Source organism: Palaemon carinicauda, chromosome 12 (assembly GCF_036898095.1).
Source record: "Palaemon carinicauda isolate YSFRI2023 chromosome 12, ASM3689809v2, whole genome shotgun sequence".
Classification (NCBI taxonomy): domain Eukaryota; kingdom Metazoa; phylum Arthropoda; class Malacostraca; order Decapoda; family Palaemonidae; genus Palaemon; species Palaemon carinicauda.
In genome coordinates, this window is record NC_090736.1 from 14,905,032 (window position 1) to 14,916,733 (window position 11,702).

The window sequence follows — 11,702 nt, forward strand, 5'->3', positions numbered from 1 at the left end:
CCGAATTTTAAGCCATGGAAATTGCCATCCTCGGAATTTTCACCCGTGGAAAATTCCACCCACGGAATGTTCATCGGTGGAAAATTCCACCCACCGAATTATCATCGGTGGAAAATTCCACCCACCGAATTATCATCGGTAGTAAATTCCATCCTCGGAATTTTAAGCCATGGAAAATTCCATCCTTGGAATTTTAAGCCATGGAAAATTCCATCCTTGGAATTTTAAGCCATGGAAAATTCCATCCTCGGAATTTTAAGCCATGGAAAATTCCATCCTCGGAATTTTAAGCCATGGAAAATTCCATCCTCGGAATTTTAAGCCATGGAAAATTCCATCCTCGGAATTTTCACCCATGGAAAATTCCATCCTCGGAATTTTCACCCATGGAAAATTCCACCCACGTAATTTTCACTCCTGGAAAATTGCACCCACAGAATTTTCACCCATGGGAAATTCCACCCACGGAAATTTCACCTATGGTAAATTCCTCCCACAGAATTTCACCCATGGAAAATTCCATCCTTGGAATTTTCACCCATGGAAAATTCCATCCTCAGAATTTTAAGCCATGGAAAATTCCATCCTCGGAATTTTAAGTCATGGAAAATTCCATCCTCGGAATTTTAAGCCATGGAAAATTCCATCCTCGGAATTTTAAGCCATGGAAAATTCCATCCTCGGAAATTTAAGCCATGGAAAATTCCATCCTCGGAATTTTAAGCCATGGAAAATTCCATCCTCGGAATTTTAAGCCATGGAAAATTCCATCCTCGGAATTTTAAGCCATGGAAAATTCCATCCTCGGAATTTTAAGCCATGGAAAATTCCATCCTCGGAATTTTAAGCCATGGAAAATTCCATCCTCGGAATTTTAAGCCATAGAAAATTCCATCATCGGAATTTTAAGCCATGGAAAATTCCATCCTTGGAATTCTAAACCATGGAAAATTCCATCCTCGGAATTTTAAGCCATGGAAAATTCCATCCTCGGAATTTTAAGCCATGAAATTTTTCCATCCTTGGAATTTTAAGCCATGGAAAATTCCATCCTCGGAATTTTAAGCCATGGAAAATTGCATCCTCGGAATTTTCACCCAAGTAAAATCCCACCCAAGTAATTTTCACTCCTGGAAAATTGCACACACAGAATTTTTATCGGTGGAAAATTCCATCCTCGGAATTTTAAGCCATGGAAAAATCCATCCATGGAATTTTATGTCATGGAAAATTCCATCTTCGAAATTTTAAGCCATGGAAAATTGCATCCTCGGAATTTTCACCCATGTAAAATTCCATCCACGTAATTTTCACTCCTGGAAAATTGCACCCACAGAATTTTCATCAGTGGAAAATTCCTTCCTCGGAATATTTTTAAGCATGGAAAATTACATCCTCGGAATTTTAAGCCATGGAAAATTCCATCATCGGAATTTTGAGCCATGGAAAATTCCATCCTCGGAATTTCAAGCCATGGAAAATTCCATCCTCGGAATTTTAAGCCATGGAAAATTCCATCCTCGGAATTTTAAGCCATGGAAAATTCCATCCTCGGAATTATAAGCCATGGAAAATTCCATCCTCGGAATTTCAAGCCATGGAAAATTGCACCCACAGAATTTTCACCCATGGTAAATTCCACCCACTGGAAATTCTACCCATGGAATTTTCAATCATGGTAAATTCCTCCCACAGAATTTCACCCATGGAAAATTCCATCCTCGGAATTTTGAGCCATGGAAAATTCCATCCTTGGAATTTTAAGCCATGGAAAATTCCATCCTCGGAATTTTAAGCCATGGAAAATTCCATCCTCGGAATTTTAAGCCATGGAAAATTCCATCCTCGGAATTTTAAGCCATGGAAAATTCCATCCTCGGAATTATAAGCCATGGAAAATTCCATCCTCGGAATTATAAGCCATGGAAAATTCCATCCTCGGAATTTTAAGCCATGGAAAATTGCACCCACAGAATTTTCACCCATGGGAAATTCCACCCACTGGAAATTCTACCCATGGAATTTTCAATCATAGTAAATTCCTCCCACAGAATTTCACCCATGGAAAATTCCATTCTTTGAATTTTATCCCATGGAAAATTCCATCCTTGGAATTTTAAGCCATGGAAAATTCAATTCTCGGAATTAAAAAAGCCATGGAAAATTGCATCATCAGAATTTTCACCCATGGAAAATTCCACCCACGTAATTTTCACTCCTGGAATATTCCACCCACGTAATTTTCACTCCTGGAATATTTCACCCACAGAATTTTCACCCATGGGAAATTCCATCATCGGAATTTTAAGCCATGGAAAATTCCATCCTCGGAATTTTAAGTTATGGAAAATTCCATCCTTGGAATTTTATGCCATGGAAAATTCCATCCTCGGAATTTTAAGCTATGGAAAATTGCATCCTCGGAATTTTCACCCATGTAAAATTCCACCCACGTAATTTTCACTCCTGGAAAATTGCACTCACAGAATTTTCATCGGTGGAAAATTCCATCCTCGGAATTTTAAGCCATGGAAAATTCCATCCTCGGAATTTTAAGCCATGGAAAATTCCATCCTCGGAATTTTTAGCCATGGAAAATTCCATCCTCGGAATTTTAAGCCATGAAATTTTTCCATCCTTGGAATTTTAAGCCATGGAAAATTCCATCCTTGGAATTTTAAGCCATGGAAAATTCCATCCTTGGAATTTTAAGCCATGGAAAATTCCATCCTCGGAATTTTAAGCCATGGAAAATTCCATCCTCGGAATTTTAAGCCATGGAAAATTCCATCCTCGGAATTTTAAGCCATGGAAAATTCCATCCTCGGAATTATAAGCCATGGAAAATTCCATCCTCGGAATTTTAAGCCATGGAAAATTGCACCCACAGAATTTTCACCCATGGGAAATTCCACCCACTGGAAATTCTACCCATGGAATTTTCAATCATGGTAAATTCCTCCCACAGAATTTCACCCATGGAAAATTCCATCCTCGGAATTTTGAGCCATGGAAAATTCCATCCTCGGAATTTTAAGCCATGGAAAATTCCATCCTCGGAATTTTAAGCCATGGAAAATTCCATCCTCGGAATTTTAAGCCATGGAAAATTCCATCCTCGGAATTTTAAGCCATGGAAAATTCCATCCTCGGAATTATAAGCCATGGAAAATTCCATCCTCGGAATTATAAGCCATGGAAAATTCCATCCTCGGAATTATAAGCCATGGAAAATTCCATCCTCGGAATTTTAAGCCATGGAAAATTGCACCCACAGAATTTTCACCCATGGGAAATTCCACCCACTGGAAATTCTACCCATGGAATTTTCAATCATAGTAAATTCCTCCCACAGAATTTCACCCATGGAAAATTCCATTCTTTGAATTTTATCCCATGGAAAATTCCATCCTTGGAATTTTAAGCCATGGAAAATTCAATTCTCGGAATTAAAAAAGCCATGGAAAATTGCATCATCAGAATTTTCACCCATGGAAAATTCCACCCACGTAATTTTCACTCCTGGAATATTCCACCCACGTAATTTTCACTCCTGGAATATTTCACCCACAGAATTTTCACCCATGGGAAATTCCATCATCGGAATTTTAAGCCATGGAAAATTCCATCCTCGGAATTTTAAGTTATGGAAAATTCCATCCTTGGAATTTTAAGCCATGGAAAATTCCATCCTCGGAATTTTAAGCTATGGAAAATTCCATCCTCGGAATTTTAAGCTATGGAAAATTGCATCCTCGGAATTTTCACCCATGTAAAATTCCACCCACGTAATTTTCACTCCTGGAAAATTGCACTCACAGAATTTTCATCGGTGGAAAATTCCATCCTCGGAATTTTAAGCCATGGAAAATTCCATCCTCGGAATTTTAAGCCATGGAAAATTCCATCCTCGGAATTTTTAGCCATGGAAAATCCCATCCCCGGAATTTTTAGCCATTGAAAATCCCATCCTTGAAAATCCCATCCTTGAAATTTTAAGCCATGGAAAATTCCATCCTTGGAATTTTAAGCCATGGAAAATTCCATCCTTGGAATTTTAAGCCATGGAAAATTAATTCCTCGGAATTTTAAGCCATGGAAAATTGCATCCTCAGAATTTTCACCCATGTAAAATTCCACCCACGTAATTTTCACTCTTGGAAAATTGCACACACAGAATTTTCATCGGTGGAAAATTCCATCCTCGGAATTTTAAGCCATGGAAAATTCCATCCTCGGAATTTTAAGCCATGGAAAATTCCATCCTCGGAATTTTAAGCCATGGAAAATTCCATCCTCGGAATTTTAAGCCATGGGAAATTCCATCCTCGGAATTTTAAGCCATGGAAAATTCCATCCTCGGAATTTTAAGCCATGGAAAATTCCATCTTCGGAATTTTAAGCCATGGAAAATTCCATCTTCGGAATTTTAAGCCATGGAAAATTCCATCCTCGGAATTTTAAGCCATGGAAAATTCCATCTTCGGAATTTTAAGCCATGGAAAATTCCATCCTCGGAATTTTAAGCCATGGAAAATTCCATCCTCGGAATTTTAAGCCATGGAAAATTCCATCCTCGGAATTTTAAGCCATGGAAAATTCCATCTTCGGAATTTTAAGCCATGGAAAATTCCATCCTCGGAATTTTAAGCCATAGAAAATTCCATCATCGGAATTTTAAGCCATGGAAAATTCCATCCTTGGAATTTTAAACCATGGAAAATTCCATCCTCGGAATTTTAAGCCATGGAAAATTCCATCCTCGGAATTTTAAGCCATGAAATTTTTCCATCCTTGGAATTTCAAGCCATGGAAAATTCCATCCTCGGAATTTTAAGCCATGGAAAATTGCATCCTCGGAATTTTCACCCATGTAAAATCCCACCCACGTAATTTTCACTCCTGGAAAATTGCACCCACAGATTTTTCACTACTGGAAAATTGCACACACAGAATTTTAACGGTGGAAAATTCCATCCTCGGAATTTTAAGCCATGGAAAAATCCATCCATGGAATTTTATGCCATGGAAAATTCCATCCTCGAAATTTTAAGCCATGGAAAATTGCATCCTCGGAATTTCACCCATGTAAAATTCCATCCACGTGATTTTCACTACTGGAAAATTGCACCCACAGAATTTTCATCGGTGGAAAATTCCTTCCTCGGAATATTTTTAGGCATGGAAAATTACATCCTCGGAATTTTAAGCCATGGAAAATTCCATCCTCGGAATTTTGAGCCATGGAAAATTCCATCCTCGGAATTTCAGGCCATGGAAAATTCCATCCTTGGAATTTTAAGCCATGGAAAATTGCACCCACAGAATTTTCACCCATGGGAAATTCCACTCACTGGAAATTCTACCCATGGAATTTTCAATCATGGTAAATTCCTCCCACAGAATTTCACCCATGGAAAATTCCATTCTTGGAATTTTATCCCATGGAAAATTCCATCCTTGGAATTTTAAGCCATGGAAAATTTAATTCTCGGAATTTTAAGCCATGGAAAATTGCATCATCAGAATTTTCAACCATGGAAAATTCCACCCACGTAATTTTCACTCCTAGAATATTTCACCCACAGAATTTTCACCCAAGGGATATTCCATCCTCGGAATTTTAAGCCATGGAAAATTCCATCCTCGGAATTTTAAGTTATGGAAAATTCCATCCTTGGAATTTTAAGCCATGAAAAAATTCCATCCTCGGAATTTTAAGCCATGGAAAATTCCATCCTCGGAATTTTAAGCTATGGAAAATTGCATCCTCGGAATTTTCACTCATGTAAAATTCCACCCACGTAATTTTCACTCCTAGAAAATTGCACTCACAGAATTTTCATCGGTGGAAAATTCCATTCTCGGAATTTTAAGCCATGGAAAATTCCATCTTCGGAATTTTAAGCCATGGAAAATTCCAACCTCGGAATTTTTAGCCATGGAAAATCCCATCCCCGGAATTTTTAGCCATGGAAAATCCCATCGTTGGAATTTTAAGCCATGGAAAATTCCATCCTTGGAATTTTAAGCCATGGAAAATTAATTCCTCGGAATTTTAAGCCATGGAAAATTGCATCTTCAGAATTTTCACCCATGTAAAATTCCACCCACGTAATTTTCACTCTTGGAAAATTGCACCCACGGAATTTTCATCGGTGGAAAATTCCATCCTCGAAATTTTAAGCCTTGGAAAATTCCATCCTCGGAATTTTAAGCCATGGAAAATTCCATCCTCAGAATTTTAATCCATGGAAAATTCCATCCTTGGAATTTTAAGCCATGGGAAATTCCATCCTCGGAATTTTAATCCATGGAAAATTCCATCCTCGGAATTTTAAGCCATGGAAAATTCCATCCTTGGAATTTTAAGCCATGGAAAATTCCATCCTCGGAATTTTAAGCCATGGAAAATTCCATCCTCGGAATTTTAAGCCATGGAAAATTCCATCCTCGGAATTTTAAGCCATGGAAAATTCCATCCTCGGAATTTTAAGCAATGGAAAATTCCATCCTCGGAATTTTAAGCCATGGAAAATTCCATCCCCGGAATTTTAAGCCATGGAAAATTCCATCCTTGGAAATTCAAGCCATGGAAAATTGCACCCACAGAATTTTCACCCATGGGAAATTCCACCCATGGGAAATTCCACCCTCGGAATTTTCACCCATGGTAAATTCCTCCCACAGAATTTCACCCATGGAAAATTCCATCCTTGGAATTTTATCCCATGGAAAATTCCATCCTCGGAATTTTAATCCATGGAAAATTCCATCCTCGGAATTTTAAGCCATGGAAAATTGCATCCTCAGAATTTTCACCCATGGAAAATTGCATCCTCAGAATTTTCACCCATGGAAAATTGCATCCTCAGAATTTTCACCCATGGAAAATTCCACCCATGTAATTTTCACTACTGGAAAATTGCACCCACAGAATTTTCACCCATGGGAAATTCCATCTTTGGAATTTTAAGCCATGGAAAATTCCATCCTCGGAATTTTAATTCATGGAAAATTCCATCCTCGGAATTTTAAGCCATGGAAAATTCTATCCTCGGAATTTTAAGCCATGGAAAATTCTATCCTCGGAATTTTAAGCCATGGAAAATTCCATCCTCGGAATTTTAAGCCATGGAAAATTCCATCCTCGGAATTTTAAGCCATGGAAAATTCCATCCTTGGAATTTTAAGCCATGGAAAATTCCATCCTCGGAATTTTAAGCCATGGAAAATTCCATCCTCAGAATTTTCACCCATGTAAAATTCCACCCACGTAAAATTCCACTCACGTAATTTTCACTCCTGGGAAATTGCAGCCACAGAATTTTCATCGGTGGAAAATTCCATCCTCGGAATTTTAAGTCATGGAAAATTCCATCCACGGAATTTTAAGCCATGGAAAATTCCATCCTCAGAATTTGAAGCCATGGGAAAATTCCATCCCCGGAATTTTAAGCCATGGAAAATTCCATCCTCGGAATTTTAAGCCATGGAAAATTCCATCCTCGGAATTTTAAGCCATGGAAAATTGCATCCTCGGAATTTTAAGCCATGGAAAATTCCATACTCGAAATTTTAAGTCATGGAAAATTCCATCCTCAGAATTTTAAGCCATGGAAAATTCCATCCTCGGAATTTTAAGCCATGGAAAATTGCATCCTCAGAATTTTCACCCATGTAGAATTCCACCCACATAATTTTCACTCCTGGAAAATTGCACCCACAGAATTTTGACCCACAGAATTTTCACCCATGGGAAATTCCACCCTTGGGAAATTCCACCCACGGAATTTTCACCCATGGGAAATTCCACCCTTGGGAAATTCCACCCACGGAATTTTCACCCATGGTAAATTCCTCCCACAGAATTTCACCCATGGAAAATTCCATCCTTGAAATTTCATCCCATGGAAAATTCCATCCTTTAAATTTTATCCCATGGAAAATTCCATCCTTGAAATTTTATCCCATGGAAAATTCCATCCTCGGAATTTTAAGCCATGGAAAATTGCATCCTCAGAATATTCACCCATGGAAAATTCCACCCACGTAATTTTCACTCCTGGAAAATTGCACCCACAGAATTTTCACCCATGGGAAATTCCACCCTTGGGAAATTCCACCCACGGAATTTTCACCTATGGTAAATTCCTCCCACAGAATTTCACCCATGGAAAATTTCATCCTTGGATTTTTATCCCATGGAAAATTCCATCCTTGGAATTTTAAGCCATGGAAAATTCCATCCTCAGAATTTTAAACCATGGAAAATTCCATCCTCGGAATTTTCACCCGTGGGAAATTCCACCCATGTAATTTTCACTCCTGGAAAATAGCATCCTCAGAATTTTAAGCCATGTTAAATTCCATCCTCAGAATTTTAAGCCATGGAAAATTCCACCTTCGGAATTTTCACTCGTGGGAAATTCCACCTTCGGAATTTTCACTCGTGGGAAATTCCACCGACGTAATTTTCACTCATGGAAAATTCCACCCATGTAATTATCACTCCTGGAAAATTCCATCCTCAGAATTTTAAGCCATGGAAAATTCCATCCTCGGAATTTTAAGCCATGGAAAATTCCATCCGCGGAATTTTAAGCCATGGAAAATTCCATCCTCGGAATTTTAAGCCATGGAAAATTCCATCCTCGGAAATTTAAGCCATGGAAAATTCCATCCTCGGAATTTTAAGCCATGGAAAATTCCATCCTCGGAATTTTAAGCCATGGAAAATTCCATCCTCGGAATTTTAAGCCATGGAAAATTCCATCCTCGGAATTTTAAGCCATGGAAAATTCCATCCTCGGAATTTTAAGCCATGGAAAATTCCATCCTCGGAGTTTTAAGCCATGGAAAATTCCATCCTCGGAATTTTAAGCCATGGAAAATTCCATCCTCAGAATTTTAAGCCATGGAAAGTTCCACCCACGGAATTTTTACCCATGGAAAATTGCACCCACGGAATTTTCACCTATGGAAAATTCCTCCCACGGAATTTTCACCCATGGAAAATTCCTCCCACGGAATTTTCACCCATGGAAAATTCCAACAACGGAATTTTCACCCACGGAATTTTCACCCACGGAATTTTCACCATTGGAAAATTCCACCCACGGAATTTTCACTCATGGAAAATTCCACCCTCGGAAATTTTGCCCATGTAAAATTCCCCCAACGGAATTGTCAACCATGGAAAATTCCACCTACATAATTGCCAACCATGAAAAATTCCACCCACGGAATTTTCACCCATGGTAAATTCCACCCATGGTATTTTCCACCTCTGGAATTTTCACCCATGGTAAATTCCACCCACGGAATTTTCACCCATGGTAAATTCCACACACGGAATTTTCACCCATGGTAAATTCCACCCACGGAATTTTCACCCATGGTAAATTCCACCCACAGAATTTTCACCCATGGTAAATTCCACCCACGGAATTTTCACCCATGGTAAATTCCTCCCACGGAATTTTCACCCATGGTAAATTCCTCCCACGGAATTTTCACCCATGGTAAATTCCTCCCACGGAATTTTCACCCATGGTAAATTCCTCCCACGGAATTTTCACCCATGGTAAATTCCACCCACGGAATTTCCACCCATGGTAAATTCCACCCACGGAATTTCCACCCATGGTAAATTCCACCCACGGTAAATTCCACCCACGGAATTTTCACCCTTGGTAAATTTCACCCACGGAATTTTCACCCATGGTAAATTTCACCCACGGAATTTTCACCCATGGTAAATTTCACCCACGGAATTTTCACCCATGGTAAATTTCACCCACGGAATTTTCACCCATGGTAAATTTCACCCACGGTAAATTTCACCCACGGAATTTTCACCCATGGTAAATTTCACCCACAGAATTTTCACCCATTGTAAATTCCACCCACGGAATTTTCACCCATGAAAAATTCCACTCAGAATTTTCACCCATGGTAAATGTCCACTTACAGAATTTTCACCCATGGTAAATTCTCCCCGTGGAATATTCACCCATGGTAAATTTGATCCGTGGAATATTCACCCATGGTAAATTCCACCAACGGAATTTTCAATTTTAAACAATGGAAAATTCTACCCATGGAATTTTAACCCTTGGTAAATTCCATCCATGGAAAATTCCACCCATGGAATTTTAACCCTTGGAATTTTAACCCTTGGTAAATTCCAATCAAAGAATTTTCACCCTGGGAAAATTCCACCCACAGAATTTTCACCCATGGTAAATTGCCGCCACAGAATTTTCACCCATGGTAAATTGCTGCCACAGAATTTTCACCCATGGTAAATTACACCCACAGAATTTTCATCCATGGTAAATTCCACCCTCGGAATTTTACCCATGGAAAATTCCATCCTCGGAATTTCACCCACGGAAAATTCCATCCTCGGAATTTCACCCACGGAAAATTCCATCCTCGGAATTTCACCCACGGAAAATTCCATCCTCGGAATTTCACCCATGGAAAATTACATTTTCGGAATTTCACCCTTGGAAAATTCCATCCTCGTAATTTTAACCCATGGAAAATTCCTTCCTCATAATTTTAACCCATGGAAAATTCCATCCTCGGAATTTTAACCCATGGAAAATTCCATCCTCGGAATTTTAACCTATGGAAAATTCCAGCCAAGGAATTTTCACCCATGGAAAATTCCAGCCAAGGAATTTTCAGCCATGGAAAATTCTTGCCACGGAATTTTCAGCCATGGAAAATTCTTGCCACGGAATTTTCAGCCATGGAAAATTCTTGCCACGGAATTTTCAGCCATGGAAAATTCTTGCCACGGAATTTTCAGCCATGGAAAATTCTTGCCACGGAATTTTCAGCCATGGAAAATTCTTGCCACGGAATTTTCAGCCATGGAAAATTCTTGCCACGGAATTTTCAGCCATGGAAAATTCTTGCCACGGAATTTTCAGCCATGGAAAATTCTTGCCACGGAATTTTCACCCATGGAAAATTCCACGCACGGAATTTTCACCCATGGAAAATTCCATCCTCGGAATTTTAACCCATGGAAAATCCCACCACAGAATTTCCACCCATGTAAAATTCCACCCACAGAATTTTCACCCATAGAATATTCCACCCACGGAATTTTCACCCATGGAAAATTCCACGCACGGAATTTTCACCCATGGAAAATTCCACCCACGGAATTTTCACCCATGGAAAATTCCACCCACGGAATTTTCACCCATGGAAAATTCCACCAACGGAATTTTCACCCATGGAAAATTCCACCTTCGAAAATATAACAATGAAATTTTTAGAAAATTTTGATTGAATATTTGAATAAAGATTTTCAACGCCTTATTATTTATTTACATTTCTTATTTCTTTTATTATTTTTTAGCAAGCATTTATTTACAACCTATTAGTTTAAAGATTGTTAAAGCCTAAACATCCTTTAGTTTATATTTGTAAAGCAGGATGAGTAAAGTATAAATCACTGTAGGCTCATTACAGTTGTAATTCGTATTAATAAGTGTTTTAAAACCTGTATAAAATAGTTCACATAGCCAGTAAGCTTTTGTTTAATTGGGATTGTCTCTATGCTTCTCATACATATATTTTTCTTCGTCACAGTTTCTCTCTTCTCTTTCAACTCGAAATAAATGTTAGAGCCATTAGGTAGGATTTTGGTATAATTACCTTCGCTAGAAGGTTATATT